We start from the raw sequence: 13,492 nt of genomic DNA, 5'->3' as shown, positions 1-13,492 counted from the left end.
ATTAGTTCAAATTATGTGTAGTGGTTCACTGATTCCAATGAGCCAGCCATCTTTGAACTCTGTTATGTTCTACAATTTTAAAAACCTCTCATTTTTTGTCAAATTAGTGAAAAGGCAATTTGTCTCTAAATCATTTCAGAAAATAGAGAACCTGAGGCTGTCATAAGTCAGTACAGATGTTTGATGCCCCAGACTTGCAATCTCCTGTAGCTCAGCTTGTTCATTTTTTTTTTTCAGCCCTAATGAATTAGCTCACAATCTTAATTGACATATTGACCTTGAAACACCAGAAAATGATCTCATTTGCCAGCTTCATTATCTATGGCTTTATAAGCTGAGGAAATTTGACAATAAAACATGAAACAATAATAATTAATCTACATGCTGAAGTTATGAATTATTCTTCTGTCAACTAAAAATAATCGGTATAATTCCTAACAGTGGATTCCACAAAACTATTTTTTTGTCACATAATCTTTAAATAAATAGATTTTTTCCTGTTTTCTGGAATCACTTATCAACTTATAATCTTTTTAATCTTAAAAAATAATATTTTATTAGCATTTCAGAGAATAGGATACTGTTTAGAATCCTAAGTTTGTATCTTTTGAGGAATATTTGTACCTCAGAGGAAACCAGCAGGCTGGTTAAAGAATACTAAAATTAAGAGAGGGAGAAAAAAAAAGATCTCTTCTATATATCACTGAGTATTTTCTTTCCCTACCAGGGATTCATGTTGTTCCCGATGGGGATCTCAATTATAGAATATGAATAGACATCCATACTATAGAAGTGGAAAGCTCAAAATTGTTCAGCAGAAGCTGAGATATGGCCTTTGATTTAACAAGAAGTTTGAAGCAAAGAAATCATAATAAACAGCCTGCAGTAAATGGTATCTAATGGAAGTAGGCCATATTTCTTATTAACTGACTTTGAATGTTCTGATGGAAATACTATATCAAAACAAATTTGAAAGTGATCCTAACCACAAGCAGTCATATTAGGCACCTGTTGGTTCTTTTATACTGTGCATAACTTAATGAAAAAGACAATCATTTCTTACAAAAGTGTATGACTATTCCCACTAGGGAATAAAAATTACAAAAGCAATAAATTGTCATTTCAACTTAAAAGCTACTATTATTTATGTGAACATTTTATTTTATTTTAGCTGAGATTCCTTATTAAATGTACTTTCAGTCCCTTTCAGCTTCTTGCAAATATACATTTCCCAGGACCGGGGAAAAAAAAAAAAGCACCGGCATTCTTTTTATTTCCATTGTCAGAAGGAGCAAATCCAAATTTCCAAGATACTGAAGGCTTGTCTTTTTCTACTTTTCTGACTTTATTTCCATTTATCTCTTTGTTCCTCTCCTTGTGACTCTATACAACATCAAAACATCCTTAGTGCCCTCAGTCTTGTTCAGTATCCATGGGGAAGTGACTTGTGAAAACCACAATCTATGGATACTCAACTTCCTTGTATGAAGTGAGGTATTGTAGTATTTGCATATGAATTATACACATCCTCCTGTATACTTGAACTCATTTTGATATGACTTATAATACACAGTATAATGTAAATCCTATGTAAATAGTAGTTCCACTATTTTTAATGAATAATGACAACAAAAGTCTATACATATCAAGAGAAAGCACATATGCTGTCGGACACTTTCTATTATCTATGGCTTTATTATCTATGGCTTTATTGGTTGACTATGGATGCTGGAGCCACAGACAAATAGGCACAAGGGTCTAGTATTTAAGGCTGTGCTTCCTCTTCTACCTGTAATGATCTACCTGTAATGATATGCCTATTTGTCCCTCTGGAAAATTATCTCTTACATTTCACATTCAGTTAAGCCAACAGCATCTCCTCCAAAGTTTTCTTAGCTCTGCCAGGTAGTCTCAACTGCCTATTCTTCCACGTGCCCAACTTCTGTGACATGGATTGCTAGAATCGTCCCTCAAGACCCAGCTTTTAAGGGTGCTAGTGCAACAGATCTAATGACTTTGCTTGCTCTGACCGCACTATGTGGGAAATGGCTTCAGTTATGATATGGCTCCTTTAGAGCAGCATTAATGAACTGGTGCATGGTCAGAGAATAATCATAAAGCTACAGTATCATATACACCCAGGTTTGTGATTATAAAGGGGAATTAATGACATAAGATAATGATCCCGGATTGAAATATAATAAAGCATGTAAGTACATTGTTAATGTGAGAAGTAAATATTGGTAGAAGTGTTCTGTGCCCATCTACCAACTTCATTCTACTTCCATTTACTATCCAACTGTGTAAAAGGATAAACCACCCTCCCAGCATTCATTTCCTCTGTTCATAAATAACCTCATACTAAAATTTCTCATATCTATCATTGATATTTTTAAATTTTATTTTTATCTTGATAATCAGAACACAAACTTCTTTTTGACAAGAACCTGTGAAATATTTTCCAGATCCTTCCAGAACCTTTAATACTTAGAATATTAATACTGATAACATGATTCAAAGTATTTGAAGGAATAATAAAAATTGAAAGGATAGTTTCTTTCACCAAAGAAAAATGTTTTTTTCTTTCAGTGGGTTAAAAACCATCATGTGGAAGATGGTCTCTTCTTTCTGTTTCCCTGTAAGGAAAAGGGTGGGAAACATATTTCATATCAATTTTTGGAAGACACTAAAAACTTTCCAAAGGAAACATAACAGTAGTCTGTTATCCTAATAGCCAAATAAGCTGTGCTACTTGAAATATATGAAAGTAATTCTTACAAATATTAGAAAATGAAATAATAAAAGCATACATAGCACCTAACCATTCCTCTCTCTCTCTCTCTCTCTCTCTCTCTCTCTCTCTATATATATATATATATATATATATATATATATATATATATATACAGGTGATATGTGTGTGTGTGTGTGTGTGTAAACAAAAGTCCACCCTAAAAAATTTTACACTGAGAGTATTCTCCTTATTTCCTGTACTGAACCTTGCCATATATATATATATATATATATATATATATATATATATATATATATATGTGTGTGTGTGTGTGTGTGTGTGTGTGTTTACATTGACAGGAACACATACGCATACACACACATATATTTTCTCCTGAAAAACCTTGAAAACATAATACCCAGGTTCCAGGCCTGATGAAGTAAGTCAGAATCATTAGGAATGTGGCAGTTTCCTTTAGAAATTCCTAGATTATATGTAATTCATTTTATATATATTGCAAGCTCCAGTTCTGCATTGGTGGGCATTGAATTTTTGAGTTTATTAACAGTGTTATCATAAAGAGTACATGAGTATTTTGGATTTTCTTGAAGACCTTTTTTCATAGATTTAATATTAAAAGAAACTAAGAAATAGACTTCTTTGCTAAGTATTGATTTGTTTATCAGTGTTACTTTTGAGAAGTTTGTCTTTAAGATATCCCTGCATTAGAAGGCAGGCAGATTAAATGATCTCTAAGATGCCTTAATTATTTTAATATAATAATCAGCACATCCACAAAAAATGCTTCTCAGATATACATGAGAATCTCCTGAAAAACCTTAAAAACATAATAATACCCAGGTTCCAGGCCCCATGAAGTAATTCAGAATCATTAGGAATGTGGCAGTTTCCTTTAGAAATTCCTAGATTATACTTCTGCACTTTTAGTGTTGAAAATAACTTACATAAAAGTGAAATCATTCACATTAGTTATCAAAACTGTTTTTTTTTTAATAAGTGTCAGTCACAAAGATATTAGAACTTTAAGATGCTGATTTTCTTCAATCAAAATACATGGAGTGTGATGATAATTTAAAGCACTGAAACAAACTAGAAAGAACTTTAGGAAATGCCAATACAAGGCTTAAGTAAATGCTGGTCATTTTCTCACAGCATATATTCCTTCTCCTTTTTCCTCTCTGAGCATACCCTACACGGGAGGGAAGGGTCCGTATATGCCTTCTCATTGTTATTCATTGGTCCAAGGAAGCCGAGATGGGCATCTCAGTTTATTTAATCAGTGGTTCTCTACAAGAAGGTTAGGAATCATCTCTGTGTATCAGAACTGATATGTAGCAGTGTCCATCAGAAGAGATTAGTAGGCCTCTGTCAGGATAGACGCTACAGGGTACAATGAAACCTGAAGCTGGGTTAAGTAATTGGGTTCTTGTTCAATAAAAGTGCCTGTTTGTGCTGTGTAATGAAAGATCTTTGGTGCAATGGATGTCTGAATCCAAATACCCTTCGGATTTTCTGATGGATAAAGAGATAGGGGTGAAAAGGATTTAATTTAGAACTATTGAAAAACTTTAAAGAGATTAGAAAAATTGGTAAATGCACTTTCTTTTTTAAAATCAAGATTCTTTGTTACTTATCAGGACCAGTTATTTAAAAAAATAAAAATTGACAAGAAAGCTGTATTGTTGTTTTTGTATTCTGTTTGCCATCATTAATTGACCTCTAAGACTGAGGTCATGAAGAGGATAAGATAAAGTGTTATCTCCCAGCACATGTACCCTAACCCAAATTTAGGAAGGAATAAAGCCTCTGAGTCACACTAGAGTGTCACAGGGAAACTGTGTATATGCAGAGCACTGGTGAGTAGAACATAGTACACATCTTGCTTCAAGTCATATAATTTTTTCTCATGAAGCCAATACTCACTAGTGCTTCTAAGCTTCTGTTAAAAAAAATTGACACTTAAACCAATTTTTAAGAACACACTTTAAAAATATACCTAATCCAGAAAATATATGTAAGTAAGCAGAAGAGGGTGGATGTGAAATCATAGATGGAATTTGGAGAACTACATTAATCTCAAAAATAAGAGCATTCATGCATAGCATTGTCTTAGCTAATTTTAAATGGAGATTATTTCAATCTATTTACTTTCTTTGGGATAAAAATTCTATTACAGAAATGAGAAACAAAAAAAGGCCTTTTATTCCTTCTACCCTTATTAACACCTGATTAAATTAAAGGTTTTATTGAAAGGTGAAAACAATTATGTATTCACAAACTCCAATGGGGAGAGGGATTCCACAATTTGATTAAACATACTTTGACTGAACAGGGTCTGTATTGCAAGCCTATCACTCTTTCCCCCTGGTTGCTTTCCTCCTGTTCCTTGTACTTTCTAAACTCCCTTCCTTACCCCCTGCTTTCCTTTGGCTACACAACATACTAAGACCATTTAGGAAGTCTAACAAATAGATGCTTGTTGATATCCCCTTCCTCTTGAGCTTGCCTAGCAAACCACAGAAAACACCAAAGCTTAGAGGTGAAAACACTGTGTTAAAGCATCACCTCTACCTGAAGGTGTGTGTGAGTCTTGGCAGCAAAGGGGCAGAGGCAAAAGGGCTGCTGGGCTGCTGTAGAGGGAATGAGAGTGTCCTCTGATGCACATAGGAACTTCAGCCTCTGGCTGTCAGAGGAGGGTCTGGGGTGCAGTGCCCAGTCAAGGAGATGAGTGTCTGCTGGCCTCCTTCTAAAAAAGGTGTGTGGGGGGGCCGGGAGGCAGGAGTTAGATGTGCTGTTTATCTCCAAATGAGGAAGGAGTCCTTCTCCATTTTCCCAACTAACTCTCTACTTCATTTTGAAACTGACAAGTTTAAACAAGATGAGAATCAGATTGCCTCTGCCTATCGCATTCTTTCGGCTTCAGCCGACAACATAATTAATGTTGCTGTACAAAAAAGAAAAGCTTTTTGGATGAGAACTTTTTTTCTTTTCTGTCTTTTCCAAGAAAATACTCAAGAGGGTGGGTGGCCTTTTGGACGTGCTACTAGGGGAAACATCACACAAAAATGCTCATTATGGTGTGTGTGTGTGTGTGTGTGTGTGTGTGTAGTAAGCATAAGTCACTTTTCTCTTTATCTAAAGGTGCATGGAAGTTCATGATCACCTTATGATAAAAGTGGCCTACAAAATAAAAGCAAAAAAAAAAAAAGAAAGAAATTGCCCACACAAATTGATACATAATTAACTCCACTGCCCTTCCCTGTGTGATATTCTTGTTTTGGTTTTTCTTTTCTTTTTAGTATGAGGGACTGAACTCAGGGGCACTCGCTCACTTAGCCAAATCCCCAGCCCTATTTTGTATTTTATTTAGAGACGGGGTCTCACTGAGTTGCATAGTGCCTTGCTTTTGCTGAGGCTGGCTTTGAACTCACAATCTTCCTAACTCAGCCTCCTGAGCTGCTGAGATTATAAGTGTATGCCAATGCACCCAGTTTCCCAAGTAATTTTCTTTAGCATGTTTTTGTTTGTTTTTTAAGATATATTTCTTTGGAAAAAAAAAAAGCTTTAAGTACTAGATTATAACAATAGCTGTGTGGTGCATATTAAAATAAATTTCTTCATTTCAGGGTTTCATTTTGATTTATGTAGACTGTCACAATTATCTTTCAAGATCATTCCTACAAATTCCAGCAGACTTATTGTCTTCTCTTTAGTCAGGTTTGCTATTCTACAAATGTTTATTATGTTTCTTACTTAAGGAATCAATTATGAGTGTTGTGACTTGGCACTCAAGGCTGTCCATACATACACCCAATATTTAATTATTTGACTCCTTTCCTTGACCCTTCAGTGCTCCAATCTTTGTAGTCTCTAATTAAATTATAGAAACTGGAATATGTGGTTCATCAATGTGGATTGCTTTGAGGCTACTCATAAATGTGCTGTAATCTAGTAATTTATCAAGATCCAGTTTGAATACCATTGCTTTTATAATATTTTCTCATTTATATTCTTCCTCTGGTCCTCTACTTACCACTTATCAATATGGAAACACCATCATAATTAATCTCTATTTTTTGTGTTTGTACTATTGCAAATATGTAATACTTTGTACATATTTAGTCACATGCATATTTCCCACATGTCTTCTAGAACCACACAATGGGAACAAAGTGTCTCTTTGCACCTAATATCTTCAGTACTTAAATAATTCTCTGTACATATATTAAATGAGTTAAATGCTTATTGTAGATAGAACATATATAAATAAAGTATTTTTCTTACATTGATTTTGGAAAGGCCTGGTTAGATTATTATGAAAAACATTTTACTAAGAATCTATTCAGTGACTTCTATGGATGAACTTACATTCTGCCAAGAAGACAAACGAACATCTATTTTCAAAGACAGAAAATTTTCTTTTTTTTCTCGCTAGTGATAATGGGAAACACTTTAACCTCCCATTTTTTAGTCAAAAGTGGAGCACTGTTATTTATCATGCATTGATTTGTTGTCTCTGAACCTACAAAGGTGGTTTGGCTATTTATAGTCTGTGCAAGATGTTGTGTATGATCAGGGTTTCAGATGAGGACTATTAGAACAAGTTCATTAGGAGCACTTGGCTATGTGGCAGGGGGACACTTCATAGAGGTACTTATAGATGCAAAAAAGATAATGTAGAAAATAAGGTGGCTTTAAATACAGGCTTTCTTATAGCAAGATTTATTTCATGTTATTCTCTTTCCCTATAGAAATCTACATAGAACAAAATTTCAAAATACTTATTCTTTGCTCAAAATTATTTTTTGGTAAAGCTTTCTGTTTAAAATAAAAATCAGTATTATATCCATAGTCTCTAATAGATATTAAGCATATTTGAATTGTTTAAGCATTTGTAAATTGAAAATTTGAGTAATATGATAGCACAGAATCACTTTTCAGCTCTGGTGTTTGTAATGTATTTAATGTTTATTATTTATTATAAATAATGTCCTCCGTCATTATCAATTATTAATTTATTTAGAGTATGGAGATAAAATATTTAACAAACTGCCTTAATACATATATGCAGCACATCATTCAGAACAACAAAGAATCCACTTGCATGAAATCAGAATGTTCCATGATTCTTATCAACTTGCTACAAAATAACTCACGGTACATAATCTTCAATCAAAAAATAATTTTCTGTTACTTTTTCATTTATAAATGTAGCTTTATTTTATTATAATGGATGTTGTTATATTATAAAATATTAACATAATAATTAATATTACTAAGACATTATTTGTAGAGTTAATGCAAATAGAGTACTTAGAAAACTATGCTACACAATGCAAGCTGTTAAAAAATGTTTCTGGTGGCTCTTAGTATTATTTACTTTAATGCCTGATTGCAATAGCATGTTATTTAATAGGGCTCCTGTTAAAGAAAATAGCTCCTAAAATTTAAATTGAATTTTAATTGAACTTTCTCAATTAAATTTCTGAATTTAATTGTTCTTTCCGATTCGAGTTGATTGGTGAGGATGTATAATATTTTGTGTTTGCAAATCATTTATATCAATATTTAATATATATAATGTTATATATATATTTATTTATATATATTTATATATAAATTCCATACACACACACACACACGTGCCATAATCATTTTTCTTTGGTGATTCAGTAGTCATTTTAGCGTCTCGTTACTCTAGGATCATTAAACTGAACCCTAGTTTCCATTTAGCTATTGATATAAGTAATTACTAATAATTTATTCTTGCTGCCATAAGTGATAATACAAAGAGAATAGAAAAAAGAAATAGAACTTACGTCTCAGAAAACAACAAATCCTTCTCAGTTGATGGGAATAGTCTTCTACAAACATTTCCTCAGATATCCCAATGTATTAACTAGCGGATTCCATTGTTATTAATTATGTAAATGTCATTTATATTTGCTTCTCCTTTTTTATTATTCAAATGATTTGTTTAAACTCATTTCTATTCTTGTCTTCCCAACATTGTTTTCCCAAAAGATCTTTCATCACTCAATGTGTTATTCTATTCTTATTATGATAACAAAATATCTTAGATTGGGCACAAGGCAGCAGAAACTCATCTCTCACAGTTCTGGAGATCAGCAAGGTCAAGAACAAGGCACCAGTAAATTCAATGCCTGTTGAAGGCTGTCTCTGTTTCCAACATGCTATATGCTTGCTGGAAGCTGGCAGGACAAAAAGGCAATAGGGTGTGTCATTTGGTCTCTTCTGGAAGGATACTGATCTATTCATGAGGCAAAGCCCTGTAATTTAATCACTTGCCTAAAAGATTCACCTCTTAAAACTATTGCATGGAGTATTAGGTTGGACATATTAGAAGTAAACATACCTTCAAAGAATAGCATGCAATGTCAAATTTTTGGATTATTGATTTAGCTGGATTCTCCTGACTCAGAAGAAACCACCATCTATAAAATATTTTATTAACAATCCTCAGTTTGCTGGGTATGGAGACATGCCTATAGTCCCATCCACTGGAGAGGCTGAGGCAGGAGGATTGCAAGTCAAAGGCCAGCCTGGGCAATTTAGAGGAACCTAATCATAAAATAAAAACTATTTTGTAGGTCCTGCATGTTAATTGATTCTGACACTGGAGTTCTGGCTCAAAATATAAAAACTAAAAAGGGCTAGGGATGTAGCTAAGTTGTAGATTGCTCCTGGGTTCAATCCCTAATACTGTAATAAAAAAAAAATCCTCAGTTTGTAGGTGATTCCTTTATATCTCATTGAAAAAATCATACAGTACAGGGTTTCCTATTGGTATTCAGTTCTATTCCTGCCTTCTCTGTGCTATACCTCAAAGCTGAAAGCCTAAGAACTATTCTTCCCCAAATCCCTTTTCACCCTCATTCCTACAAGTGATAATTACTTGCTTAAAATTTGGGAAATTGTGTTCCTCTGCAGGAAGGCACCTGTGTAGAGTTGAGTACTGTTCAGCATCCACCACATTCTTCCTGCTCTAGTATGGTAGTTGCATTCAGTAAAAAGAGTTGGCTGTATGTAAAGTGAGACATACTTGTGGAAAGACTCATCTTTACCTCCTCCATGCATATTCTCTCTCCTGACTTCACTCTGTGTATTTAGGTAGCTTCCCAGGCAAGATGACATCTAAGGCTCAAGTCACTTCAATACTAAAAGTCCAGGGGCTTGATTTGTGGCTCAATGGTAGAGCGCTTGTGTCACATGTGTGAGGCACTGGGTTCGATTTTCAGCACTGAATATAAATAAATGAATAAAATAAAGGTCCATCAACAACTAATAAAAAAATTTTAAAATGTCCAGTTTTGAGTTCTGCTTTACTTAATAGGTAATGGTGGAACTATTAAATGACTTGAATCAATAGAGTGGTTAGATGAAAACCATGTTTTAGAATTTTGTTGTTGTTGCTGAAATGTACATTTACCTCAATAAAAAAAATAGAGTGCCTTAGATTTAGTAGTTGTTTTGTAAGAAGTATAGAAATGTGATAAATAAACTTTCTTAGGAGAAAATTAGTTCAAAATTATTTCACTTAATTTAGTACATATTGAAAAATAATACTTCTAGTAGTCTAGATTGCTATCATATGAGATTTAGAAAATACTTATTTTAATTCTATATATGCACCTAGTTATTAAAGAATGCATGAAAATATGAGTTTTATGAGAATTAAAATGTCATAAGTGTAGCTGATCAGATTAGGATTTACTTTAAGGAACAGACCAAAATGAAATTAATATGCAACAGTCACATCAGTTCTTCTTGTCCTTTCTTTTGAGATTCTACTTTTATTTACTCATTAATTGTATTAAACTTGTTACCAGTTTGTGACCCAAAACTGTGTCCTTTTTCCCTCTCAAAACTGAGAAACCAGTAAGGAGGCCAGGTGCTGATTGAGCAAAGAAGAAAAATTTATTCTTCGCTAAAAAAGACAGAAGTGGAACATAAACTTGCAAATCCAATTCTCCGCCTGTTGGGAATCTGGAGGTTTTTAGATAGAGGGTTAAAGATATGACGAGTAAGATTAGGCTGATCAAGGAGAAGAATATTCATATCTTTTCTGGGTGTAGGTAGAGATTTTGTAGGAATTTGGGCAGACCTCTTTTTACTCCTGTTATGGTTCTTTTCTGTTGTCATGACCATTGTTGTGACAAGCCAATCCAGATTAGGGCAGGGAGATTCAGCTAGGACTCCCAGCAGAACAAGATTAGGGTGGGTTAGCACACCAAAGTGAACATCTGTGCATCCAGCTGAAGTCTCTCTCTATGATAATCCATGTGATATATATATTTTTTATTTCCAGAGAAGTTTTTAGCTTTTTAAATTTTCCATGAGTAATGTTTTTGAAAATTTATTACTTTGTTTTTAATGTATGGTCATTGATGTATAAGCAAGTTTATATGTCTATAAAGCATCTCTAATGAGAGAATCTGAACATTTCAGATGTTTTATGTTATGATTAGGGATAGGTAATCATGATTATCCTAATTGTAAATCTATATAGTTATTCTGAAATAAAAAAAAAAAAAAACTTTAAAATCTGAAACACTTCTAGTCCCAAGTATTTTGGGTGACGTATCCTCAATCTGTACCTGCAATGTTCTAACTCATACATATATTTCATTATTAAATATTTTCTTGCCTTTATGAGGCTAGAAATCATATTTCCAAGTAGGTTTTTTTAATCCGATATATAATAACTAAAATAGAATTGGGCATTCAAATGGTACCCCAGTGTACTTACTATATGAATATAAATATCACATTTAGGAAAAAAAAAATTTGTATATTGATGCAACTTTTTAAGGACCATTATGAATAACCAATATTGAATAACAGACCCAATTCCATTAATATGATAAATAATATTTTCTTAATGTAACTTAAGGATAATTTCAATTCGTATAATACCAACACTAATAATAAATCTTTGGGCAATAAAGAAATTCATTGTTAAGGAGAATTTTCTTAGCATTTGGTAAACAAGAAATGAGTCTCTGGATAAACCAAGAAACTCTATTTTCTGTTGAGCATACCATTCTTTAGTGAAGTATTTATAATTCTTTTCACACAGACTTCAGTATCACAGGAGTTAATATTGTAGTAAACATCAGTATCTGACTCTGTATCTCTCCTCTACTCAAACTAAGTTATCTTCTTTCCCTTAATGATCAGTGTCATTGTACTGCAGGTATTCTATAAGTCATTTTTGTTCTATTCTGAAAAGTTGACTTGTTGTGACCTGTATCTGGTGACAAAGTGGTAATTAGATCCTAATATTAAGTCAATTTTGCTTTGATATCATCAGTCTGTATTCCTTCCAACTTTAGAGTCCTAAATTCTGTCTCTCTATTTTAGTTTCAGTCACAGATCTTGCTTATAGACATTCCTGATGTTTTTCTGTCTTCTGCTTATTTTCTTTCCTGCCAGCAGGAATCTCCAAATATTGTTTCTTGAACTTCCCCTTTTCATGCTCCATGTGTCAATCAGGTTACCCTTTTCCTCTGTATTAGATTATCAGATTTTTCTTTAGGAAGTTATACCAGCTGCCTTAGCTAGATTTCCAGATCTTTTACTACAACCTTCAATTTTATACCCATGAGTTTTGTAAGCCAAATACAAATCTAATAGTGTCCTACCAAGTCATGACTAAAATAATCCAAAGAATATAAAGAAAAAAATCTATTTACCACACATGGTGCTGACAGGAACAGACTGAAGCAGAACTTTGGCAAAAAAAAAAAAAAATGTGGTGAATGGGTTTTCAGTAGCATTTGAAGGAGCCCTTGTAAATATTCACTAATGTTGTATAAATCTTGGAACAGGAAAAAAAAAAAAAAGAAGAAAAAGAAAGAAAAAAAAAAAAACAAAGAATGAAAGAAAGCTGGGATTCATGTTTCTCCCCCTCAGAAGTCCTTTAAAGACTTCAGATCACTGTGCAGAGTACCTGCCCCCAAGAACACTCAAAGCAGGAACTGGCTGGGAACCTGTCCTTGATGTAACAAGGTTAGTTTATGACCACTGAGCAGTATTGCCACAATGAGGGTCCTTCACAGCCCAACCACAGATTTGGAGTTGATGTCAGGTCAATTAGGAATCTAGAAGGAATAAACCAGATATTTTGTCAAAATCACATTCACTCTGCTAAGTCCTACTGACTCCTGGGCCCTAACACTGGTACTAGATCTGCAATCCAACAGCTCTGGGGTGGTATTCATTCAGCTCTGGGTACACTGGAGCTTCTCTCCTATTTTGGCAGAAAATTCAGATGTCTTGTTCAAGATTAATAAACAGTTTTTAACAGAAAATAATGACAACATTATGCTTATTTTCTTTCAACAAAAAAGAAATGCAGCATTCAAGAAACAAAACCAATTTTAAAAATAAACATTATAAACATTAAAATAAAAAGGAGTTGGCTAACAAAAATACTTGACTAATGAGATGAAATTGAAAAAGTGAATGTTAGGAAATGAATGTTCCACCCAAATATTATTAAATTGGGGATGGAGGGCAGGCTATACAAAGTCTAATCAGAATGACTATGAGGGATAAAGTTGAGAATCTGTCTCAGATTTCTGATAGAAGGTCCAAAGCAAGGAAGGAAGAGGCTAAGAAACAAAATTCCAAATTATCAGTTATTTTATTTTCACTATTAGTGCATATTGATTGTACAAATGGATGGGTTTCATTGTGACATTTCGATACATG

The sequence above is a fragment of the Marmota flaviventris genome, chromosome 5 (genome assembly GCF_047511675.1).
Source record: "Marmota flaviventris isolate mMarFla1 chromosome 5, mMarFla1.hap1, whole genome shotgun sequence".
NCBI classification, from domain to species: domain Eukaryota; kingdom Metazoa; phylum Chordata; class Mammalia; order Rodentia; family Sciuridae; genus Marmota; species Marmota flaviventris.
This window is presented reverse-complemented; position numbering follows the sequence as displayed.